Source organism: Misgurnus anguillicaudatus, chromosome 22, assembly GCF_027580225.2.
Source record: "Misgurnus anguillicaudatus chromosome 22, ASM2758022v2, whole genome shotgun sequence".
Lineage (NCBI taxonomy): Eukaryota > Metazoa > Chordata > Actinopteri > Cypriniformes > Cobitidae > Misgurnus > Misgurnus anguillicaudatus.
The window spans coordinates 19,251,821-19,278,794 of NC_073358.2; the positions used below are offsets into that span (position 1 = coordinate 19,251,821).

At 39.5% G+C, this 26,974-nt stretch overlaps 1 long non-coding RNA gene across 2 annotated transcripts; it reads left to right on the plus strand.

Annotated features, from left to right (window-relative positions):
• Positions 1-565: 565 nt before the first annotated feature.
• LOC141358738 (uncharacterized) lies at positions 566-3,289 on the plus strand. Of its 2 annotated transcripts, none has more exons than XR_012365147.1 (4): positions 566-669; positions 2,700-2,746; positions 2,837-2,978; positions 3,191-3,289. It is a non-coding gene; the product is annotated as an uncharacterized lncRNA (long non-coding RNA). The 2 variants fall into 2 exon arrangements; XR_012365146.1 differs by lacking the exon at positions 566-669 and adding an exon at positions 1,688-1,750.
• Positions 3,290-26,974: the final 23,685 nt, after the last annotated feature.

Consider the following 26,974-nt stretch of genomic DNA (forward strand, 5'->3'; position numbering starts at 1 on the left):
CCGGCTGACTGAATTTGAGGTGGATGCAACGCACACTAATATTTGGAGAAATAAGGTTCGTATCAACATATTTATTCATATAACATATATTTTTAAACCTATTTATACACGTATCATAATACCGAGGGCTATATAAAGACGTAAGTGCCATTACATTCAGTTTTATATGGCATTAAATACGCCGCCAGCTTCGTTCGTTTAGGTTGGCTTGTTTGATATGCCCGTTGGATAGTAAATACTACTGTTTTCTACTGTTTTTGTTTAATGTTTTAAACGTCCCCTTTGGACAAAGCCTTAAGTTTCTTCTTAAATAATGTTATATGACGACATTTACGTTACTTCAAAGCCCAGTTAACTGTTAACTTAAAACGAGATTAATGTAAGTTAAAGTAAATGCATTCTTTGCATTTTCAGATTATTAAAATGAGATTTTTGACAATTACAGCCCGTAACAAATCTCTGGTAATTAATTTCTGAAAACCACTTTTTGTACACTAACATTTAAAGCAGCCCATCCCCCGCTGTACAGCGGAGTATTGACTTCATTGTGTTCTTTATTATTCCATTGCTGGATCATCTGTCGCGGGGATTTTGGATCGTCAGAAGGAGAAATACAGCAGGACTTTACAAGCAGACATTCTTCAGCGGTTATTTTCTGGTGAAATAAAGGTCTGTATTTGTCTTTGTATCATTTAATCAATACCTATTTGCAAATGTGTTGTCCAACAACGAGGGGATTTCATTAACGTTACGTTTAGTCAACAACATCAGTCGAGTGCTTGAAATAACTTTTTGTGAGCAGATGCGCGTTTTTACCACAGAACGGGGTAACGTTGGACAATATATTTAATATGGTAATAATGGCGATTAACATTGAACTATAATTATACTTTATTATTATTAGTATAGACCGTTTCATCGGACGCACGCGTGTCGCGGTACGCGTCTGGTCTTTACTTCTGGTTTAATGGTCTGACTAGTGCCTCAGATGAATTCTGGAACAAATTACCTCGTCAAAAATAACAAATGTTTTGGTTTCCTAAAGGCAGGGGGAGACAGCGATCATGACCATGTGAAGGGAGGTTTGATAGCCGATTTGTAGTTAACAATGTATACATTATAGTACACATTTTACTTAGCAACGTTAGCTCAGTGTAGTTTTTTATATGCTTTAGCTATGAAATAAGAACTGAGGTAATTTACTTGTTGTTTATTTTGCTTGGTATCAGAAATTAACTACTCTAAAAAGACTTTGTTGTTATTTATTCTTAGCCGAGTTTACCGGAAGTTGTTTATAAATGACAGGATTCAACTAACTTTAAAATGTCCATTAAAGCCTAATCACACTCTGTGACATTCAAATCTGCCTCCGTGCTTATCCAGTGAAAGCAGTTTACGTGTAACGTATGAAACAAACATTCAGATATATGTTATTCCGGAAGTACTGGAATAAATCTTTATAGTTCAGATATAAACACTGCTGTCTACGAAAACTATCAAAAGAGATTCAATCGTCTTTTCGACAGTGACAATGCTTATAGTTTCTCTTAAGTGTAACATTAATGCCAGCAGGTGGTGACAAGTAAATTAAAGGCAGGGTGCATGATCTCTGAAAGCCAATGTTGACATTTGAAATCACCTAAACAAATGAATGTATGAATGGTCTATTACAGGGGTGGCGAATGTTGGTCCTGTAGAGCAGCAGTCCTGCAGAGTTTAGCTCCAGCTCTAATCAAACACACCTGAACAGGTAATCAAGGTCTAAAGAGTTACTAGAAACCTTCAGACGGGTGAGGTTTAGGCTCTGTTTACACGTACATGGTTATTTTTAAAAACTGAGAGATTTACCTTTGTTTGTGCCCCTCGTTTACACGCAAACGGAGAACTCGCCAATGAAACCGATTGTTTCTAAAAACTCCGGCCAGAGTGGAGATCTTGAAAATCTTTGGTTGCACGGTTGCATGTAAAGTGAGACAAACGGATGTTTAAGCAGGCAACGTCACAGAGTATGCGCCAGAGCTTGCATCTACGTCAAAAGTGCGACCTATGTTTACATGTGACTGCTACTCTGAACGCTTCCAAGATCACATTTATGTTCGTGCAAATTCGTTTCGTGTGTTTGTATTTGCAAATACAGCTGCTCCATTATGTCGAGAAGCAGAGACGAGTGCTCGGAGGTCAGAAATTTTACGCGTGTTTGACTTCATGCGGCGTTGCAAGAACCGACAGACGAATGATGTCAAAGTACCACGAGAGCGATTTGAAATTAGACCTCTACGTGTGATTCCTCAACTCGCTCTCGCGGTACTTTGACGTCATCGATCACCTACTGCAACAACTTCTTGCTCCAACATGAAGAACCAGTTTGCGTCACCACCAGCGCTGCCGGTGATTGGCTTATGTGGGCTTGAGCTTCTCTTGACGGCATATATGCACGCGTACGTGTAAATAAACACTTTTCTGAAAACTGACATGTGTGTACGATATTATTTTTGAAACCGGAGAGGTTGAAATGTCCGTTTATGAAAAAAGCCACCCACGTGTAAACATAGCCTTAATCAGGGTTGGAGCTAAAAACTGCAGGGCTGCGGCTCTCCAGGACCGACGTTCGCCACCCCTGGTCTATTATCTATATTGATAGATAATAAAATAAAAAAATGCATCACTTACAGCTAAAAGTTTGTGTTTTTCTGTTTTAGGTGGTCTGAGTTTCCATGAGTTTCCTAGGCTAACTACCCCAGGCATGGTATGTTAATATACTGTCCTTATCATATGGTAACAAGAGTTTTATTTAATCTTTTTTTAGAAGTTGTTTTTTTGTTATTTTTGCATTTAGATTGCACAAGACTTTTACACATTACACCAGGATGCAGCTCCAAAACTCTTCGAGAAATTGCTCCCTTGATATACCGATAGGATCTTGCATTTTTCTAAACCAGAAGCAAAGCTTCCATGTTCAGTTGAGGAGATGACACAAGGTAAAGTTTCTCAACTATTTTGATATTATGGGCCAGATTTACTAATAGCAATTTAATAAAGACACCCACTGATAAATTAATGAAGAAAATTTTTGACAATAATTGCTGTTGGGAGATTTGGCACTTTCTCCACTCATCTTCATTTATTTGAAATGCCAGACAGTTAACCGACATTATCTGAACATATTGCTTGTCAATTTCTGCTGCTACAGATGCAAAGGGATATCTTGCATTAAAGCTGCTCCCTGTTTTGCTTCCACCTCCACCCTTCAAAACTGCCAGAAAAAGTCCGGCCCAGCATTGATAATGGCGTACAAATCAAGAAATGTACTTTAATACTTTATTTACCAGGTATTTAAATAAACTACAGTTCAAAAGTTTGGGACATTATGTTAGTGGCTGTCTTAAAGTGGGCAAGATCAAGGTGTAATAACTCCCAAACCCATCACCCATACCCACACCCTGACACCCCCCAAGTTTCACCTTAACTCATTTGCATTGTGTGTCCTTTAGGTTGGAACAGATATGATGGAGTACCTCCAGCAGGCTGAAGCATCAGGACTTTACCCTTATTTCCTGTCACTTAAAAATGGACACAAGAGTCCCAGGCATTCGTCTTCCTTGGAGGAAAAACTTTGGACAAGGCACTTTGATTGGGGTAGTAGAAGCACTACATTCTTGCAAGTAAATGACAAGAGGTTTTTTGAATAGACTGGGTTTCAGGTACAAGAGTTATCATTTTAGTTTTTTTTACAGACTTAAAGGTGCTCTAAGCGAATCTGTGTGATGTTACTTTTTGTTGATGTTTGAACTGTTTTCAAACAAACGGAGCGTAGCTTACTCCTTCCCTCCCTTCCGTGCTTTCATGAACGCACCCAACCCTCACCCCCAAATGCTTCTTGTCGTTAATTGGCTGGAACACTTTGTTATCCTTTCTGGTAGTAGGTTTGGCCACTTTGTTTTTATTGCAGTTTGTGGAGCCTAGGCTGTATACAGAGATGGCATTTTTTACAGTTTGATCAGCAGACAGGCAGCAAGCAGATAGTGAGATGTTTGCTGTCTGTCGTCCCCTTGGAATTATAAGGTTCTATCTGCGTTCTGAGCAGTTTTGAGATATTGAGCTTCAAAGTTTTTGCTTTTTTAATATTTTTATTTTTTGCACTTTTATCTCTAAAAGTCAGATTTTTTATCTTGGCTCTAGCCTCTTAACTCTTTCCCCGCCATTGACGAGATATCTGAACATATCTCGTCAATTAAGAGAAAACGCTTCCCCGCCAATGACGAGATTTTCCGTCTTTCCGCAATACCGCTATTATCCACCAGGTGGCGCACTTCCGCAACTTTTTAAACCCGGAAGTATTGCCCTATGGCAAGCAGCTGCATGTCCGTGTCTGTTTTAAAGATCGCTCTGAATGGGATCTCTATGAAAAGTCCGTCACAAAAATGGAATTATCTCTGCTTTTTGCTCAAAATGTGGTGTTTTTGCAGAAACCTACCCATATTCAAAAGCTGATTACAAAAGAACCACTATAGGTAGGAAGAAACGTTTTTTTTGTTTGAAAGCAGAGGGTCTGTTCTTTCATTTGGTATATTGTATGTTTATATATTAAAAGAAGAACATTTTCTGGAAGGCATTAAACTTTGGTGAAAATAATGAAAAACGCTGGCGCTGAAAGAGTTAATATCAGGAACTAAGAAGCTAGCACTGCTGGCTAGTGTGGTGTCTAACTATGAAAACAATCTCCTCAGGAAGACCTAAAAAAAAGACTGGCCCTACTGAAAAATCCAGCAAAGACCAGCATAAGCTGGTAGTTGGTTTTAGCTGGTTTAAGGTGGCAGTAGCTGGTGTAAGCTGGTCCAACCAGCCTGGCAAAGCTGGTCAAGCTGGTGGGTCAGCTGGTCTTCCAGCATGACCAGATAAGTCCAGCTAGACCAACTTAAAAAGTGACCAAAACACAGGTAGACCAGCTTAAAAAGTGACCAAACCACAGCTAGACCAGCTTAAAAAGTGACCAAAACACAACTAGACCAGCTTAAAAAGTGACCAAAACACAGCTACACCAACTTAAAAAGTGACCAAAACACAGCTACGCCTGCTTAAAAAGTGACCAAAACACAGCTAGACCAGCTTAAAAAGTGACCAAAACACAGCTAGACCAGCTTAAAAAGTGACCAAAACACAGCTAGGCCAGCTTAAAAAGTGACCAAAACACAGCTAGACCAGCTTAAAAAGTGACCAAAACACAGCTAGGCCAGCTTAAAAAGTGACCAAAACACAGCTAGACCAGCTTAAAAAGTGACCAAAACACAGCTAGACCAGCTTGCTATACCAGCAAAAACCAAGCTGGGAGACCAGCTAAAACCATCTTACCAGCTTAAGCTGGATTTTACAGTAGGGTGAACTTGCCTAAAATTCGGGCTGTCGATCTTAAGGTTTCTTAAAAACTTTGCGTTGCATGCCATAATCCTCACAGATATTGTGTGTCTGTGATTTTTCCTGTCGTCAAGGACAAAGCTGGCAACACCACATATAGGGACAGTTTCACAGACAGGGATAAAACTAGTCCTAGAATAAAATAAATGTAAGAGCTGTCAAAACTGAAAACAACTTGCACTGACATATCTTAAAATACATCAGTGCCCTTTGTTTAGCCTCAAAATGCACACAAGTAATACTTTTAGTAAGGCATGTTTGTTAAATATTTTCTAATGAAACTAAGTTCTGCCCTGCGTTCCAGTTTGTTTTTTTATGAACTTCCCTCGCTAACTTCCGTCAGTCTCGTTCACTCGGATGTACGTCATTTCTTACGTTGTACGAGTGCCCACTACTGCTAGAACACTTGAAGTGGGTTCAAATGGATCGCCCTAAGCCCTTGATCACATGGAAAGTGGAGACCGCCCCCTCCATGTGCAAAGCGCGAGTTGCTGAAGCGACGTCACAATCGTGTTGCATTGTGGGATATGAAGCTGCATGAAGTGTACATATGAAGCAGACTCGCTCCCTCGGTCAAAATGCTGTATTTCATAGTTTTTTTGTGTGTGTTCATAATGTAGACTAAAACAATACTGCTTTGTAACAAACAGATGTTCTTAAAGGTATTTAATGAATTTCATGAATTTTTTTTAAATGTTAAAACATATAGGGGCGGTTTCCCGGACCAGGATTAGCTTAATCCAGGACTAAGCCTTAGTTTAATTAGGAAATATAGCTAGTTTTAACAAACATGCCTTACTAAATACATTACCTGTGTGCATTTTGAGGTAAAACAAAGGGCACTGATGTATTTTAAGATATGTCAGTGCAAGTTGTTTTCAGTTTGGAGAGCTCTCAAAAGTGTTTAAGTCCAGGACTAGTATAATCCCTGTCCGGGAAACCGCCCCATAGAGGCGGTTTCACAGACAAGGATAAGACTAGTCCTAGACTAAAGTAAATGTAAGAGCTGTCCAAACTGAAAACTACTTGCACTGACATATCTTAAAATACACCAGTGCCCTTTGTTTTCCCTCAAAATGCACACAAGTAATGTTTTTATTAAGATATGTTTGTTAAAAATTGTTATATTTCCTAATTAATAACTAAGGACTAGTCCTGACTTAAGCCAATCCCTGTCCGGGAAACCACCCCTTACACTTTTGCAATTAGAGGCAAGTGAAGAAATTGTTTAAAATTGTTTAAAAATGGAATTTTATTTATTGTATTTATAGTTTTGTATGATCTCCTGAATTTTTGATTGAGCTATTGTGTACAAAGTGTACGTTACACACATTGTATTTGTTACATTACACAAAGTGTAATATGCTAAAAAATATTAATGAAAAATAAATTTAAAAAAGTTAATACAATGTTGACCTGTTTGTTTCTTGTGGTTTTTAATTTTAAATGATAATTTTAAAAGGAATAAAAATAACCCTATATACATTTTTAACCCATTTATGAAGTCAAATTAACCCATAATTTTAGTAAAAAATATCCCAAGTTTTGGGTAGAAAAAATTGGCCTGGTTAAAATTATTAACCCAACTTCTTGGGTTAATTTAACCCCATATGGGTTCTGTCCTATATTTACCCAGCAGTTAGGTTAAAAACAACCCAATTTGGGTTGTTTTTAACCCATTGTTTTTTAGAGTGTATATTTTCAAGTATTATTATACATTAAATAATAGAAATTAAACATGACATTTACAGAAACATTGTACTTTTTTGAACGTTAAAATAGCTCTGCGCCCCCCCGATGAACTGTCTGTCTTAAAAATGGCCCCAAGCCAGTTTGAGACCCCTGGTCTAGATCTACAAGTGTATAGCTGAGGGTCCATCTCAGACCACTTGTCTGTTTTTCAGTAGTTCTCAGCATTACCCAGTCAATGGCAATGTTAAAAAGGAATGCTGACATCAGACAGCCTTGCCTCACACCATTCTTCACATAAAAATGGTGGTCGCTGTTTACTACCTTGCATGTGAAGTTGTAAAAGCTTTTGATGAGAAGGACAATGTCTTGTGGTATTCCATATGCACGGAGGATATGCCAAAGGCTGTCTCTATGGACGCTGTCTAAGGCTTTCTCAAAATCTATGTATTAATGTATATCTTTAATGTATATTAAATTAATGTATAGCTGTCTCTGCCATTCAGTGAACTGTTCAATGATGTTCCGCAGTACAAAAATCTGATCTGTTCATCCTCTTCCTTTCCGGAACCCTGCCTGTTCCTTTCTGAGGTGTTGGTCAACTGCATCTGATAGCCGCTGGATTATAATTTTTGTTAGAATCTTGCTTGGTATAGACAAAAGAGTTATTCCACGCCAGTTGTTACAGTTGCTAAGGGTTCCTTTCTTAGGGATCTTCACAATTATGCCTTCTGACCAGTCTGTTGGTATCTGTCTTTCTTTCCATATAGCTGTAAATAGTGGGAGAAGCATTTTGGCTGCAAGCTCTGGGTCTGCCTTGAACAGTTCTGCATTCAATTTGTCATGTCCAGGGGCTTTTCTGTTTTTAAGAGATATTATAGTTGCAACAATCTCTTCCTTTTCTGGTGGTGCAGTATTGATGTCGAGATCATGCTCTGCTTCCTGAATGTGAGCTTTTGATGTTGGTGGTGGCCTGTTCAAAACCTCACTAAAGTACTCAGCACAGCGGGGGTCAATTTCTGTTTCTGATGTTAATAGTCGCCCATTTTGTCAATAATTGGTATGTCTTTAGTTCCACAATATTTGCCACAGATTACCTTGGTTATTTTGTACACCTTTCCTTGTTCTCCCTTGCTAGCTGGTTCTTCAGCCTGGCTTGCAAGGTCATCCATAAAGGCTCTTTTGTCTTATCTTACCAATCTCTTCACTTCTCTTTCTGCTTGTTGATAGCTTAGCTTGTATCTCTCTTTCAGTCTCTCTGATTTAACGTCTAAAAGCTGTTTCTTCAACCCTCTCCTGGTACTTATGGCCTTCAAAGTGTCTTCTTTGATCCATTCCTTTCTTTTATTTTCTTTGGTACCCAAGCATACTTCGCTGGTCTGAAGATAAGCTGCTTTAAGATGCCCCCCCCTGGTGTTTACATCTAGTTGTTCAGGCTTTGTGTAGTCTTCCATAGCTACCAGGGCTTGATATTTGTTCCTCAACTGCAGAACAAAAGTACTTTTGATTTTGGGGTTCTGTAGTTTCTCCACATCTAATTCCTGCCTTCCTGATCTTTTGACCACTGTTTTCCTCAGCTTTACTTTCACTGTTGCTACAACCATATGATGGTCGCTGCCAACATCGGCTCCCCTCTTAACTCTTACATCCAGAAGTGATCTTCTCCAGGTACCATTAAAGGCGGAGTCCACGATGTTTGAAAAACGCGTTGGAAAAGGAGACGGGCCGACTACCAAAACACACTTATAGCCAATCAAATCAAATCAAATGCCGGGTTGCGTATGTGTGGGGCTGGTCTATCAACAGAAGGTCCAGATTCTATTGGGGTAGGGGCGTGTTTGTTTAGGTGATTTCAAATATCAACATTGGCTTTCAAACATCATGGACTCCGCCTTTAATTATGAAGTGGTCTATCTAATTTTTATTCCTTCCATTTGGAGAGTACCAGGTCAACTTGTGAATCTCTCTGTGAGGAAAAAGTGTCCCTCCAACAACAAGATTAAAGGAAGTACAGAGCTCCATCAGTCTCTCTCCATTCTCATTCATGGTACCACAGCCCTCTCTTACCATAGCTCTCTCATAGTTGGTGTTGTCATTTCCAATTTTTGCATTCATATCTCCCATTACAATCTTCATGTCATGTCTTGGTGTATCCTCAAGCAGAGCCTGTAACTCCTTTTTCATCCTCGTTGTTGTTGTTTGTAGGTGCATAACACTGATAGTAGTGTTGATTTGCTTCCCTTTGAGTCTGATCTTAATGGGTCTGTTATTGACAGGTTTCCACTCTATCATACTTTTCTCTAAACCTTTCTTGAGGATAATGGCCACTTCCTCAACGTGCTGGTTGTCATCTCTTCCAGAGTATAACACTGTTTCACCTGTACTGGTTCTGAGTCTTCCTGAACCTGTCCATCTGCTCTCACTAACTCCCAGAATATGTAAGTTGTAGCATCTCATTTCTGATATTACTTGAGCCAGTTTGCCAGTGTTATACATTGTTCTTACATTCCAGGGCCTGTATCCCTAAAGATTCTGAGAAACCTCTCAGAGAGCTCCTAACTTAACCTAAAAATTCCTTGCCAGGAGTTTTAGCTTAGAAGTGATTCCAGAACATTTTCAGTGAACTCTGAGCAAGGAATGGATGGAAAATCCTATCTTAGTGAGGAGGTGTGGTTGACCCCGTTGCTAGGTATGAGTCATCATTTCAAAAGCCGTGATTGGTTGATCCTACAATTTTGATGCAAATGAACTTTTGGTGATAATGAGCAAAGGATGCACCCTCAAATCAATAAACATAATTATACACTCTAATCTTATGCAGACTATAATTGTAAATAATATTTCACATTCAAGAAAATATCTGGAAAATGAATAGCAAGCTGTTAGGGTTATAGCCTAACATTAGAATCTAAAATATGTGTGTCATTACACCCTGTTCAAATAAAGATTTGTGTCTTATTTGCTCAGATTAATATCCTAGCTGGCATATTTTGTACTTTCACTCCCAAATGGACCCCATTGAAAACAAGATGGCCTATCTCAAGGGGCTGTCCTTAATGAAGTGGAAATTACAACGCTACAACTCAGTGTGGTCTTAACAAGGGTAACACAGCTCCGCTTTTATCAATGTCTGTGATTGCTGGCTGGTCTATTTATGAAGGCTTGTTAACAAATATCTTACAAACACAGAAAATGGAGAAAAAAGGAATCGCAAGCCGAACTGGACTGAGGAGCAAGGTTTGTTGCTGGCCCAGTTGGTGAACGAACATAAAGGTATGTTACGAGGAAAATTTGGCCCAACTGTCACTAGCCAAGGCAAGAGGTGCGCCTGGGACACAATATCACAAACAATCAATGCCTCTTTTCCACTGGTGGTGCGGACAGGCGACGAGTGTGAGAAATGTTGTTATGTGCTGCAGTCCAAGGCAAAAGATGAGATTGCAGCACACAAGCGGGGATCCTCACTCACAGGTGAGCAAAATACTATAGCCTACCACATAATCTGGCAACTTGCTCCTGCTGGCAAAGTTAATTTACATGCCTAAGTACTGTGTTCATTGACTGCTTCTTTCCAGGGGGTGGACCACCTGCAAAGCGGCTGTCCCAGGTGGCCGACACTGTCTTTCAAGTCCTGGGACACTCTGAGGTCAGTGTCACCGTGGCTGCCAAGAGGCATTGACACGTCAATAATGCAGGCCCTTGAAATGCAGCAAAGGGAGGACACAGGGGTATTCATATCAACAGTGTTTATTCATTGCAGAAGCCATTTCATGTGTTATCCATGTTCATTGTATTAAATTAATTTAATCAAAACAATAATTAAACTAGGCCTATGTATTTCTGTAGCATGGAGCCATCACAAGAACCGGGCCCATCAAGTTTGCCAACAAGATTGCCGCCTGAACCATCTGCAGCTGCTACTTAGGCTAGCCCGGCGGATCAAACACTATTCCCATCCGAAGCACCTGCTCCGTCAGAAAAGATTGCAACTCACAATTGATGTGTTTGAACAACAAAAAAGCACAGGCTATGATGAGTTTGCTGACTTTTTCAGGCCTCAGCCGCACCTCTCCGTGGAGAACATGAAAGCGCCTCTTAAGCTGGCCTATGCCATGCGCCACCACTGCTCTTGTTGTCTTGTGGGCCCTACAATAGAATACAGACCTTTAATTATTTGATGGAAAATTGCACTACTTTGATGCTCTAACATATTGCTTGCATTTCATTTCCATGATTTTTGTATTGTTTGGCTTACCTGTTATAGTTTAATTGGGGCCCTTGGCATGGCTGGAGGTAAGGTGTAAGGAGCCATGGTTTGCATGGGTAGCCACTGTCCCCTAACAAGTGGCAATTAGTGGCACATAGCGTCTCTCAAAAAGCTGTCTGATGCCACTCTCGGAGAGCATTCTCGCATCATGTGTGGAGCCTGGCCATTTAGCCACAATGTCCAAAATCTTACAGGCCACATTGCACACTATTTGCACATTGATGCTGTGGAAATTCTTCCTGTTAACAAAGACTGCCTCGTCCTCTTATGACACAGTTATTGTCACATGTGTTCCATCAATTACACCTACAATGCCAGGGAATCCTGCAATGTCCATAAATGCTCTTTTATGTGTGTGTAAAGTGCAGGCATCCAGCGGGAATGAAACAAATTGTGTCAGAATATTAGGTTGTGACAAAGGTGTCAGTGTTTGGGTGATGACTTTGCTGACGGAGCATTGGGACAGACCCAAGTCATCACTGCTGCATTGTTGCATTTTCCCTGTTGCCAAATACCTCAGGGTTGTGATTACTTTCTTCTCCGGTGTAATAGCGTTGTGGCGTTGATTTGGTGAAGTAATTGCATCTCTGAGGAGATCCACCACAAACATGATTCCTGCACGATCCAATCTGTAGCGTCTCAATAATTCCCTGTCATCCAGTGTTTGCAGGATCTCTCCTGCCTCCTCTGTTGGCCATTTTGTGCAGCTGCTTAGGGGAACTCCTAAGCCACTAAAAGTCCTCTTCCCTGCTCTTAGCAGATCTCGCCTTAGGAGCCCTTTTAATCGCTAGGAATCTTGAGGAATAGCTTTTATATTAACTGGGATTTTCATGTCTCTCTTTAGGAGAAATTCTAAGAAAACTTCATCACTCTCAGAATTTTCTTAGAATTTGGCCGCTAGGAGCCACTTTTTGCACAAAAATTCTTTAGGGATACGGGCCCAGAATCCTATCCTGGTCTTGGTGCTCAGGACTTACATCATCCTGGCAGTAGCTTCCCATAGGCTTTCACTACTACTATTAATTTGAGTATCTTGCAATGACTTTGAAAACCCATTACATCCAGTAAGTTTAGTTTATTTTGTTGCTGTTTCCGTAACACCCATATTTTTTCTAGAACTTGGTTGTTAGCCCAGTGTCCAACCCCCAACCTGGAGGACCAGGAATCACTGTTAGTCTGGGCTCTATCCAGTGTTGCCAACTATTTTCAATGGAAAGTAGCTAAAGCTTGCTTGGAAAGTCACCAAATGTCGTTAGATTACGTCATTGCGTCATTAGCATAACAGTGGTGTCATCACATCGTATTTGCATTCTTACTAAACTGGCTTTTTCACATTTCTCTTTCTCTATGAACGATAACAAATGTAATTTTAATACACATGAATGCATAAAAATGTTTTCTCGTTCATTTACCTGCTTCTGTTTTAATGAAACGAAATATGTTCATGTTTATATGTCCAAATAGTCCAGTTTTAAAACATATGAGGATAAACTGATAAATGATGGGAAACGTTGTTTTGCAGATAATGTATAGGTCATTGACACTCTGGGGTCGACTGCGGCGCGGGCGCCGCAAACTCTTTATTTTTTAATCACTCCGCAAAGAGACATAGATAACTCTGCTGATTTTGGACATACAGATATGATTTATACATCATTTAAAACGTTAAAGTGTCTAGTTTTTTTCTGTCCACTCCCAATAAAAACAGAATGTTGTGGTTTTTGCAAAATTAAGAAAATAAACATGATGCGCATTTTGTTCTCTCTCCCTCAGTGAAGTCCTTTCAGAAACGCGTCAGAAAAATTAACTGTAACTTAACGAATACATGTCATAGAAACAAAAGATAAATGTTTACATAATGCTTGGAATGTCAGCTTTTAAATGATGTAAGTGAGATCGAAAACATATATATCGGTGTTAACTGTATGAGAAGGAGGAGAGGGACCGTCTCTCTCCTGTTACCTGTTTATCTGTAATGCGATGAGAAGTGAATGAGCAGAAACATCAATATGCATAACTGGTGCTTCCTGCAGTCAATGGATACGCAATCCACAACCCAGTCCCTCCATTCCTTGTTGTTTCATCTGAGTGCACCAAACATAACATCTAAATAGAAAGCCTTTATTAGGGGTCAAGCCCAGAATGGGCGAGACCCCTATTGGGATTGTTAGTTTTCTTCTTCTTCTTCTTCTTATTATTATTAGGGGTCAAGCCCAGAATGGGCGAAGACCCCTATTGTATCTGTTAGTTTTCTTCTTTATTAGGGGTCAAGCCCAGAATGGGCGAGACCCCTATTGGGATTGTTAGTTTTCTTCTTCTTCTTCTTATTAGGGGTCAAGCCCCGAAGGGGCGAAGACCCCTATTGTATTTGTTAGTTTTCTTATAATAATAATTATTAGGGGTCAAGCCCCGAAGGGGCGTAGAACCCTATTGTATTTGTTAGTTTTCTTATTATTGTTATTCTGGTTCTTCTTCCGCCATTGCGGTCTATGGCAGCCCATAGAACCGTACGTAGGAAAGTTATGAAATTTGGCACACTTATAAAAGACACTACAATGTGTCCCCACAGCAAATTTGGAGTCTCTATGTCTAACCCGCTAGCGCCACCAACAGTCCAAATTTGCACTTATATTTATTTATAACTTCTGATCCGTAAGTCCTAGAAACAAAATTCTTGCTTCCTCTGATTCCTTGGCTCAAGGCGATTCGAAGTGACCCTATGACGTCATTTTCCGTCATGAAAAATTTCCCACCATTTTGAATTATTCGTAAAACCTACTTTTTTGAACTCGTCCTAGAGCTTTTGTCCGATTCCGACGAAAATCGGTATGTGTCATCTAGAGACGCTCAGGGCAAAAAGTTATCAAAAGAATTTTGATACATCAATCCGTTGTCGTATACCGCCTTAACGAACTTTACGTAGAGCGCAAAAAAACTGATATTAGGCTGTATCTTTGACAGACTAAGGCCCATTGAAACGAAACTTAGTACTTGTGATGCCAGTCAGGAACTGAGGGTGCATGCACAGTTTTGTTGCAGCGCCACCTAGTGGCCAGACAAATGTTTTATACGCCAATAACTTTGGCTGTGAGCAAAGTTTTTTCACAAGACTTATTTTCTTGGAGTTTTGAATAGTTGCCGAGTCCAACGATATCAAACATGGCAGAATCCGCCTTAGGGTTAACCCTGCGCAGCAAAATAGCGCTTAAAAAACACGTGTGAATATCTCCGCGAGCGTAATTCTGATCGACTCAAAAACACCATAGGAAGAAACTAACCTTACCTTCTGAACAAAAAGTTCTATTGGCATTATATTAAAATTTTCATCAGAAATGGCCGAAAAATGCAAAAAACGAAAAATTACCTTTAAATTTTGTATTTTTTACACATTAATGGTTATAACTTCGCAACGAAAATAGATTTTTTCACCAGATTTAATACGCTGATGTACGACCATAGTCTGAGGCTACACAAAAAAAATTGCTTGCTTGCACCACTAGTTGGCGTTATAATTGAACAAAACCTGTGATATCAAGCCAGCCCTATGGTCATACAACTGTTTCTTCACTAAACTAAAGTGTATAGACATAAAACTAGCTCAATGTAACGTAATCATGACCTGAAGTTGCATGCAAAATTTTGTCACAGCGCCACCTAGTGGTTTTGAGATAGAAAATGGTAATTTTTGCCTAAAGCTACTGCAACAAACACATCTAAAACCATAAGTCATCATGGATTATTCATTTCATGGCTTGGATTATAATCACTGGTGGATGTCAATTTACTGTCTAGCAACCAATGAGAATACCTTATCAACTGTTTTTGCAACAGCTTTTTCTCTGCATCAGAACAGCGTAGAGACATGGGGATGGTCTCTTTTGACTCATTTAACTTGTTGTTACATGTTTTGACCCATGTTTTGCTACTGCAAACATCACTCACATGTCCTTCAGTGCTCTAATGATTGTCAATAACAGAAGGACGATTGCAGTAGACAAGAACATAGATTATTTTTGTTGATTACTTTTGCGTTTTGTCATCTGAAATCATAAGGTTTCCCTAGGTTCTTTAGTCTGCTTATCCAAACGCAACTTTACATCCTTCTGTGCCCTTTTCGGCTTGACCCCGGCATTGCTGCTTGCAGCTATATTTAGGGGTCAAGCCCCGAAGGGGCGTAGAACCCTATTGTATTTGTTAGTTTTCTTATTAGGGGTCAAGCCCCGAAGGGGCGAAGACCCCTATTGTATTTGTTAGTTTTCTTATAACAATTATTATTATTAGGGGTCAAGCCCCGAAGGGGCGTAGAACCCTATTGTTATTGTTAGTTTTCTTATTAGGGGTCAAGCCCCGAAGGGGCGTAGAACCCTATTGTATTTGTTAGTTTTCTTAATTTTATTATTAGGGGTCAAGCCCCGAAGGGGCGTAGAACCCTATTGTTATTGTTAGTTTTCTTATTATTATTAGGGGTCAAGCCCCGAAGGGGCGTAGAACCCTATTGTATTTGTTAGTTTTCTTAATTTTATTATTATTAGGGGTCAAGCCCCGAAGGGGCGTAGAACCCTATTGTATTTGTTAGTTTTCTTTTTATAATAATTATTATTATTAGTTATTCTTCTTCCGCCATTGCGGTCTATGGCAGCCCATAGAACCGTACGTAGGAAAGTTATGAAATTTGGCACACTGATAAAGGACTGTCCAATGTGTCCCCACAGCAAATTTGGAGTCTCTATCTCTAACCCGCTAGCGCCACCAACAGTCCAAAGTTGCACTTATGTTTTTGCTTATAACTTCTGATCCGTAAGTCCTAGAAACAAAATTCTTGCTTTCGCTTATTCATTGGCTCAAGACGATTTGATTGGACCCTATGGCGTCATTTTCCGTCATGAAAATTTTCCGCCATTTTGAATTATTCGTAAACTCTACTTTTTCGAACTCGTCCTAGGGCTTTTGTCCGATTGCCACAAAAATTGGTATGTATCATCTAGAGACACTCATGGCAAAAAGTTATCAAAAGAATTTCGATACATCAATCCGTTCTTGTATACCGCCTTAACGAAGTTTACGTAGAGCGCAAAAAAACAGATTTTAGGCTGTATTTTCGTGAAACTTAGGCCTATTGACACGACACTTGGTACTTGAGATGCCAGCCAGGAACCGAGGGTGCATGCATAGTTTCGTTGCAGCGCCACCTAGTGGCCAGAGAAATGTTTTATACACCTATAACTTTGGCTCCGATTGACGTATTTTCATGGGACTTGCTTCTTTGGAGTTCTGAATAGTTGCCGAGTCCAACGATACCAAACATGCCAGAATTCGCCTTACGATTAACCCTGCGCAGCAAAATAGCGCTTAAAAAACACGTGTGAATATCTCCGCGAACGTTTTTCCGATCGACTCGAAAACACCATAGGAAGAAACTAACCTTACCTTCTGAACAAAAAGTTCTATTGGTGTTATATTAAAATTTTCATCAGAAATGGCCGAAAATTGCAAAAAACGAAAAATTACCTTCAAATTTTGTGTTTTTTACACATAAATGGTTGTAACTTCGTAACGAAAAGAGATTTTTTTCACCAGATTTGATACGCTGATGTATGAGCACATTCTGAGGCTACACAAAAAAAATTGTATGCTTGCACCACTAGATGGCCTTATAATTGAACAAAACCTTTGATAACAAGCCAGCCCTATGGTCATACAACTGTTTCTTCACTAAACTAAAGTGTATAGACATAAAACTAGCTAGATGTAAAACAATCATGACCTGATGTTGCATGCACAATTTTTTCATTGCGCCACCTACTGGTTTTGAGATAGAATATGGTATTTTTGCCTAAAACTACTGCAACAACACATCTAAAACCATGAGTCTTCATGGATTATTCCTTTCAAGGATTGAACTATAATCACTGGTGAATGTCCATTTACTCTCTAGCAACCAATGAGAATACCTTATTAACCATTTTTGCAAAAGCTTTTTCTCTGCATCAGAACATCAGAGAGACATGGCGATGGTCTCTTTTCACTCATTTAAGTTGTTGTAACATGTTGTGACACGTTTTGTCACTGCAAACACCACTCACATGTTTTTCAGTGATCTAATGTTCCATGATTGTCAATAACAGAAGGACGATTGCAGTAGACAAGAACATAGATTATTTTTGTTGATTACTTTTGCGTTTTGTCATCTGAAATCATTAGGTTTACATAGGTTCTTTAGTCTGCTTATCCAAACTTAACTTTACTTCATTCTGTGCCCTTTTTGGCTTGACCCCGGTAATTGCTGCTTGCAGCTATATTTATTATTAGTTATTCTTCTTCCGCCATTGCGGTCTATGGCAGCCCATAGAACCGTACGTAGGAAAGTTATGAAATTTGGCACACTGATAAACGACAGTCCAATGTGTCCCCACAGCAAATTTGGAGTCTCTATATCTAACCCACTAGCGCCACCAACAGTCCAAAAATGCACTTATGTTTTTGCCTATAACTTCTGACCCGTACGTCCTAGAAATTAAATTCTTGTTTCCTCTGATTCCTTGGCTCAAGACGATTCGATTGGACCCTATGACGTCATTTTCCGTCATGAAAATTTTCCCGCCATTTTTAAATATTCATAAAACCTACTTTTGCGAACTCGTCCTAGAGCTTTTGCCGGATTGCCTTGAAAATCGGTATGCACCATCTAGAGACACTCAAGGCAAAAAGTTATTAAAAGAATTTTGATAAACCAATCCGTTGTCGTATAGCGCGTCAACAAATTTTACGTAGAGCTCAAAAAAACGGATTTGAGGCTGTATCTTCGCCAAACTTAAGCCTATTGACACGATACTTTGTATTTGTGATGCCAGTCAGGAACTAAGGGTGCATGCAGAGTTTCGTCACAGCGCCACCTAGTGGTCAGACTTATGTTTTACATGCCTATAACTTTGGCTCCGATTGACATATTTTCACAGGACTTGTTTCCTTTGAGTTCTAAATAGTTGCCGAGTCCAACGATACCAAACATACCCGAATTCGCCTTACGGTTAACCCTGCGCAGCAAAATAGCACTTAAGAAACACGCGTAAATATCTCCGCGAACGTTTTTCCGATCGACTCGAAAACACCATAGGAAGAAACTAACCTTACCTTCTGAACAAAAAGTTCTATTGGCGTTATATTAAAATTTTCATCAGAAATGGCCGAAAATTGCAAAAAACGAAAAATTACCTTCAAATTTTGTGTTTTTTACACATAAATGGTTGTAACTTTGTAACGAAAAGAGATTTTTTCACCAGATTTGATACGATGATGCATGAGCACATTCTGAGGCCACACAAAAAAAATTGTATGCTTGCACCACTAGATGGCCTTATAATTGAACAAAACCTTTGATAACAAGCCAGCCCTATGGTCATACAACTGTTTCTTAACTAAACTAAAGTGTATAGTCATAAAACTAGCTAGATGTAACACAATCATGACCTGATGTTGCATGCACAATTTTTTCATTGCGCCACCTACTGGTTTTGAGATGGAATATGGTATTTTTGCCTAAAACTACTGCAACAACACATCTAAAACCATGAGTCATCATGGATTATTCCTTTCATGGCTTTGACTATAATCACTGGTGGTTGCCAATTTACTCCCTAGCAACCATTGAGAATACCTTATCAACCGTTTTTGCAAAAGCTATATCTCTGCATCAGAACATCGTAGAGACATGGGGATGGTCTCTTTTGACTAATTAAACTTGTTGTAACATGATGTGACCACTGCAAACACCACTCACATGTCCTTCAGTGTTCTAATGTTCCATGATTGTCAATAACAGAAGGACGATTGCAGTAGACAAGAACTTAGATTAATTTTGTTGATAACTTTTTTGTTTTTTCATCTAAAATTACTAGATTTACCTAGGTTCTTCAATCTGCTTATCCAATCTCAATTTTACATCCTTTTGTGCCCTTTTCGGCTTGACCCCGGCATTGCTGCTTGCAGCTATATTTCTGTTTCTTGTTCTTCCGCCATTGAAGTCAATGGCAGCCCATAGAACCGTACGTAGGAAAGTTATGAAATTTGGCACACATGTAGAGGACAGTCTAAGAAGTTACTATAGCAACATTGGTGTGTCTGACTCAAACCCTCTAGCGCCACCAACAGTCCAAAAATCCACTTATGTTCATGCTCACAACTTCTGACCCGTGAGTCCTAGAAACTAAATTCTTGTTTCCTCTGAATCCTTGGCTCATGATGATTCAATTGCACACATTGATGTCATTTGTGTCATGCACATCTTTCCGCCATTTTGAATTTTTCGTAAAACCTACTTTTTCGAACTCCTCCTAGACCGTTTGTCCGATTTGCATGTCCTTTGGTATGTAGCATCAAGAGACACCCAAGACAAAAAGTTATCAAAAGCTTTTTGATAGACCAATGCGTTCTCATATAAATTGACAACATATATGGCGGCGAGTACGTCAAAATGGACGTGAGGCCGTATCTTCGCAAAACTTTTGTGTATCGACACGAAACTTGGTATATGTCATAACAGTCATGACCTGAGGGTGCCTGCAACGTTTCGTCACAGCGCCACCTAGTGGTCACGAGATTCGAAAAATGCCTATTTTCGCTTATAACTACTTCAAACTTGAGTCTAAAATCATGAAGGAGGTCTTGTTAGATTCCTTGAGGCATGCCGAGTCAAACGATACCAAACCGTTTTCGGTCGGCCATTTTGGGTGTCGGCCATTTTGAATTTTCTCATTAAGTTCAGTATTTCACAAACCGAATGGCGTATCGCTACGAAATTTGGCATGGTTCATCGGTGACATGTTCTGAGCGCACCTATAAATCTTTAGGACGGCGCCACCTAGTGGTCAGGATATGTAAATAAATTGTTTAAAATCTTTATATCATTTGATTAAATTGCCACTATGACATAAGACTTCACTCAATTGATTCCTTGGCTCATGCTGAGTCCGACGGTATAAAATATGTCTGAGTCAAACCTACTTCCTGTCGGCCATTTTGAATTATATTGAACACCTACTTTTTCGAACTCCTCCTAGAGCGCTCGTGTGATTGGCTTGATTTTTGGTATGCATCATCTAGAGACACTCTAGACAAAAAGTTATCAAAAGATTTTCGGTAGACCTATCCGTTGTCGTATAACGCATCAAAGAATGCGAGGGCGAGCACGCCAAAATGTGTTTGAGCCTGTATCTTCGCAAAACTTTTGCGTATTAATATGAGACTTGGTATATGTCATAACAGTGATGACCTGAGGGTGCATGCACCATTTCGTCACACTGCCCCCTACTGGTCACGAGATATAAAAAATGTCTATTTTTGCTTATAACTACTGCAAATTTGAATGTAAAATTATGAGACTGGTCTTGTTAGATTTCGTGAGGCATGGCGAGTCAAACGATACCAAATGGTTTTTGGTCGGCCATTTTGTGTGTCGGCCATTTTGAGTTTTTCTTTAAGTTCAAGTATTTCGAAAACACAGTTGCGTATTGTTATGAAACTTGGTATGGTTCATCAGCAACATGTTCTGAGAGGGCTTGTAAACTTTTCGGCACCCCCTAGTGGTCAAGAGATTTGAAGCTATATCTCTGCATCTCTTTATCGTATTTACACCAAATTTGGTGGGTGTCATCACAATCAAGGCCTGAGTTACAATTTATTGTTTGGTCAGTGCCCCCTAGTGGTCAAGTCATTTAAGGCTATATCTCCGTATCGGTTTATCGTATTTACACTAAATTTGGTATGTGTCATCACAGTCATGACCTGAGGCACCATCTATTGTTTGGTTAGTGCCCCCTAGTGGTCAAGAGATTTGAAGCTATATCTCTGCATCTCTTTATCGCATTTACACCAAATTTGGTGGGTGTCATCACAATCATGACCTGAGTCACCATCTATTGTTTTGGTCAGTGCCCCCTAGTGGTCAAGTCATTTTAGGCTATATCTCCGTATCGCTTTATCGTATTTACACTAAATTTGGTATGTGTCATCACAGTCATGACCTGAGGCACCATCTCTTGTTTCGGCACATTGCCTCCTAGTGGTCTCAAGATACAAAAAAATTGCTATTTTTTCATAAAACTAATGCAAACTTAGATCTTAAATCATGACAGTCATCACGTATGAATTATTTTTGCCATGTTTGGCTTGACCCCGGTATCGCTGCTTGCAGCTATATTTAGTTATTCTTCTTCTTCCGCCATTGCGGTCTATGGCAGCCCATAGAACCGTACGTAGGAAAGTTATGAAATTTGGCACACTGATAGAGGACAGTCCAATGTGTCCCCACAGCAAATTTGGAGTCTCTATGTCTAACCCGCTAGCGCCACCAACAGTCCAAAATTGCACTTATGCTTTTGCTTATAACTTCTGATCCGTAAGCCCTAGAAACAAAATTCTTGCTTCTTCTGATTCCTTGGCTCAAGACGATTCGATTGGACCCTATGTCGTCATTTTCCGTCATGAAAATTTTTCCGCCATTTTGAATTATTCGTAAAACCTACTTTTTCGAACTCGTCCTAGAGCTTTTGTCCGATTGCCACGAAAATCGGTATGTATCATCTTGAGACACTCATGGCAAAAAGTTATCAAAAGAATTTTGATACAGCAATCCGTTGTCGTATACCGCCTTAACGAATTTAACGTAGAGCACAAAAAAACAGATTTTAGGCTGTATCTTCGTCAAACTTAGCCCTATTGACACGACACTTGATACTTGTGATGTCAGTCAGGAGCTGAGGGGGCATGCACAGTTTCGTCGCAGCGCCACCTAGTGGCCAGACCAATGCTTTACATGCCTATAACTTTGGCCCCGATTGACATATTTTCACGGGACTTGTTTCTTTGGAGTTCTGGGTAGTTGCCGAGTCCAACGATACCAAACATGCAAGAATCCGCCTTACGGTTAGCCCTGCGCAGCAAAATAGCGCTTAAAAAACATGTGTGAATATCTCCGCGAACGTTTTTCCGATCGACTCGAAAACACCATAGGAAGAAACTAACCTTACCTTCTGAACAAAAAGTTCTATTGGCGTTATATTAAAATTTTCATCAGAAATTGCCGAAAATTGCAAAAAACGAAAAAGTAACTTCAAATTTTGTGTTTTTACACATAAATGGTTGTAACTTCGTAACGAAAAGAGATTTTTTCACCAGATTTGATACGCTGATGTATGAGCACATTCTGAGGTCACACAAAAAAAATTGTATGCTTTCACCACTAGATGGCCTTATAATTGAACAAAACCTTTGATAACAAGCCAGCCTTATGGTCATACAACTGTTTCTTAACTAAACTAAAGTGTATAGACATAATAGTAGCTAGATGTAACACAATCATGACCTGATCTTGCATGCGCAATTTTGTCATTTTGCCACCTACTGGTTTTGAGATAGAATATGGTATTTTTGCCTAAAACTACTGCAACAACACATCTAAAACCAGGAGTCATCATGGATTATTCCTTTCATGGCTTTGACTATAATCACTGGTGGTTGCCAATTGACTCCCTAGCAACCATTGAGAATACCTTATCAACCGTTTTTGCAAAAGCTATATCTCTGCATCAGAACATTGTAGAGACATGGGGGTGGTCTCTTTTGACTCAATAAACTTGCTGTAACATGATGTGACCTACGTTTTACCACTGCAAACACCAAACACCACTCACATGTCCTTCAGTGCTCTAATGTTCCATGATTGTCAATAACAGAAGGACGATTGCAGTAGACAAGAACATAGATTATTTTTGTTGATAACTTTTTAGTTTTTTCATCTAAAATTATTAGGTTTACCTAGGTTCTTCAATCTGCTTATCCAATCTCAATTTTACATCCTTTGTGCCCTTTTCGGCTTGACCCCGGCATTGCTGCTTGCAGCTATATTTAGGGGTCAAGCCCCGAAGGGGCGTAGAACCCTATTGTTATTGTTAGTTTTCTTCTTCTTATTATTATTATTATTATTAGGGGTCAAGCCCCGAAGGGGCGAAGACCCCTATTGTATTTGTTAGTTTTCTTATTAGGGGTCAAGCCCCGAAGGGGCGAAGACCCCTATTGTATTTGTTAGTTTTCTTATTATTATTATAATAATTATTCTGCTTCTTCTTCTTCTTCTTCTTCTTCTTCCGCCATTGCGGTCTATGGCAGCCCATAGAACCGTACGTAGGAAAGTTATGAAATTTGGCACACTGATAAAGGACAGTCCAAATATTATCCACAGCAAATTTGGAGTCTCTATCTCAAACCCGCTAGCGCCACCAACAGTCCAAAGTTGAACTTATGTTTTTGCTTATAACTTCTGATCCGTAAGTCCTAAAAATGAAATTCTTGTTTCCTCTGATTCCTTGGCTCAAGACGATTCGAATGGACCCTACGACGTCATTTTCCGTCATGAAAAATTTTCCGCCATTTTGAATTATTCGTAAAACCTACTTTTGCGAACTCGTCCTAGAGCTTTTGGCCGATTTCCACGAAAATTGGTATGCAGCATCTAGAGACACTCAAGGCAAAAAGTTATTAAAAGAATTTTGATAAACCAATCCGTTGTCGTATAGCGCATCAACAAATTTTACATAGAGCGCAAAAAAACAGATTTTAGGCTGTATCTTCGCCAAACTTAGGCCTATTGACACAAATCTTGGTACTTGAGATGCCAGTCAGGAACTGAGGGAGCATGCACAGTTTCGTTGCAGCGCCGCCTAGTGGCCAGACGAAGGTTTTATAGGCCTATAACTTTGGCTATGATCATCATATTTACAAGGGACTTGTTTCCTTGGAGTTTTGAATAGTTGCCGAGTCCAACGATACCAAACATGCCAGGATTCGCCTTACGGTTAACCCTGTGCGGCAAAATAGCGCTTAAGAAACACGCGCGAATATCGCCGCGACCGAAATTCTGATCGACTCGAAAACACCATAGGAAGAAACTAACCTTACCTTCTAAACAAAAAGTTCTATTAGCGTTATATTAAAATTTTCATCAGAAATGGCCGAAAAATGCAAAAAACGAAAAATTACCTTTAAATTTTGTGTTTTTTACACATAAATGGTTATAACTTCGCAACGAAAAGAGATTTTTTCACCAGATTTGATACGCTGATGTACGACCACAGTCTGAGGCTACACAAAAAAATTGCTTGCTTGCACCACTAGGTGGCGTTATAATTGAACAAAAACTGTGATATCAAGCCAGCCCTATGGTCATACAACTGTTTCTTCACTAAACTAAAGTGTATAGTCATAAAACTAGCTCAATGTAACGTAATCATGACCTGAAGTTGCATGCACAATTTTGTCACAGCGCCACCTAGTGGTTTTGAGATAGAAAATGGTAATTTTTGCCTAAAACTACAGCAACAAACACATCTAAAACCATAAGTCATCATGGATTATTCATTTCATGGCTTGGATTATAATCACTGGTGGATGTCAATTTACTGTCTAGCAACCAATGAGAATACCTTATCAACTGTTTTTGCAAGAGCTATATCTCTTCATCAGAACAGCGTAGAGACATGGGGGTGGGCTCTTTCGACTCATTAACACCACAGTAACATTTTGTGAGCTGAGTATTACCACTGCAAGCACCACTCACATTTCCTTCAGTGTTCTAGTTGTCAATGCTCCTCAAGACGTGAGGGAGAGATTTCACTGAATTAGAACACAGCTTTTTTGCTGATTACTGTTATATTAATTTGTCTGAAATCAGGAGGTTTTGCTAGGTTTTTTAAACTGCTCATCCGGACTCAAGTTTACTTCTTCTGTGCCCTTTTTGGCTTGACCCCGGTATCGCTGCTTGCAGCTATATTTCTTCTTCTTCTTCTTCCGCCATTGCGGTCTATGGCAGCCCATAGAACCATACGTAGGAAAGTTATGAAATTTGGCACACTGATAGAGGACAGTCCAATGTGTCCCCACAGCAAATTTGGAGTCTCTATGTCTAACCCGCTAGCGCCACCAACAGTCCAAAGTTGCACTTATGTTTTTGCTTATAACTTCTGATCCGTAAGTCCTATAAACAAAATTCTTGCTTCCTCTGATTCCTTGGCTCAAGGCGATTCGATTGGACCCTATGACGTCATTTTCCGTCATGAAAAATTTTCCGCCATTTTGAATTATTCGTAAAACCTACTTTTGCGAACTCGTCCTAGAGCTTTTGCCCGATTGCCACGAAAATTGGTATGCAGCATCTATAGACACTCAAGGCAAAAAGTTATTAAAAGAATTTTGATAAACCAATCCGTTGTCGTATGGCGCATCAACAAATTTTACGTAGAGTGCAAAAAAACAGGTTTTTGTCTGTATCTTCGCCAAACTTAAGCCTATTGACACAACACTTGGTTCTTGTGATGTCAGTCAGGAACTGAGGGTGCATGCACAGTTTCGTCGCAGCGCCACCTAGTGGCCAGACGAATGTTTTATAGGCCTATAACTTTGGCTCCGATTGACGTATTTTCACGGGACTTGTTTCTTTGGTGTTCTGAATAGTTGCCGAGTCCAATGATACCAAACATGCCAGAATTCGCCTTATGGTTAACCCTGGGCAGCAAAATAGCGCTTAAAAAACACGCGTGAATATCTCCGCGAGCGTTTTTCCGATCGACTCGAAAACACCATAGGAAGAAACTAACCTTACCTTCTGAACAAAAAGTTCTATAGGCATTATATTATAATTTCCATCAGAAATGGCTGAAAATTGCAAAAAACGAAAAATTACCTTTAAATTTTGTGTTTTTTACACATAAATGTTTATAACTTCGCAACGAAACAATATTTTTTCACCAGATTTGATACACTGATGTATGAGCACATTCTGAGGCTACACAAAAAAAATTGTATGCTTGCACCACTAGATGGCCTTATAATTGAACAAAACCTTTGATAACAAGCCAGCCTTATGGTCATACAACTGTTTCTTAACTAAACTAAAGTGTATAGTCATGAAACTAGCTAGATGTAACGTAGTCATGACTTAAGGTTGCATGCACAGTTTTGTCATAGCGCCACCTAGTGGTTTTGAGATAGAAAATGGCTGTTTTTGCCTAAAACTACTGCAACAACACATCTAAAACCATGAGTCTTCATGGATTATTCCTTGATTATTCCTCCATGGCTTGGAGTATAATCATTGGTGGTTGCCAATTCAATCCCTAGCAACCAATGACAATACCTTATCAACCGTTTTTTGCAAGAGCTTTTTATCTGCATCAGAACATCGTAAAGACATGGGGATGGTCTCTTTTGACTCATTTAACTTGTTGTAACATGTTGTGAACCATGTTTTGCCACTGCAAACATCACTCACATGTCTTTCAGTGCTCTAATGTTCCATGATTGTCAATAACAGAAGGACGATTGCAGTAGACAAGAACATAGATTATTATTGTTGATAACTTTTTTGTTTTTTCATCTAAAATTATCAGGTTTACCTAGGTTCTTCAATCTGCTTATCCAATCTCAATTTTACATCCTTTTGTGCCCTTTTCGGCTTGACCCCGGCATTGCTGCTTGCAGCTATATTTATTATTATTATTGTTATTCTTGTTCCTCGTTCTTCCACCCAAAAGTCAATGGCAGCCCATAGAACCGTAC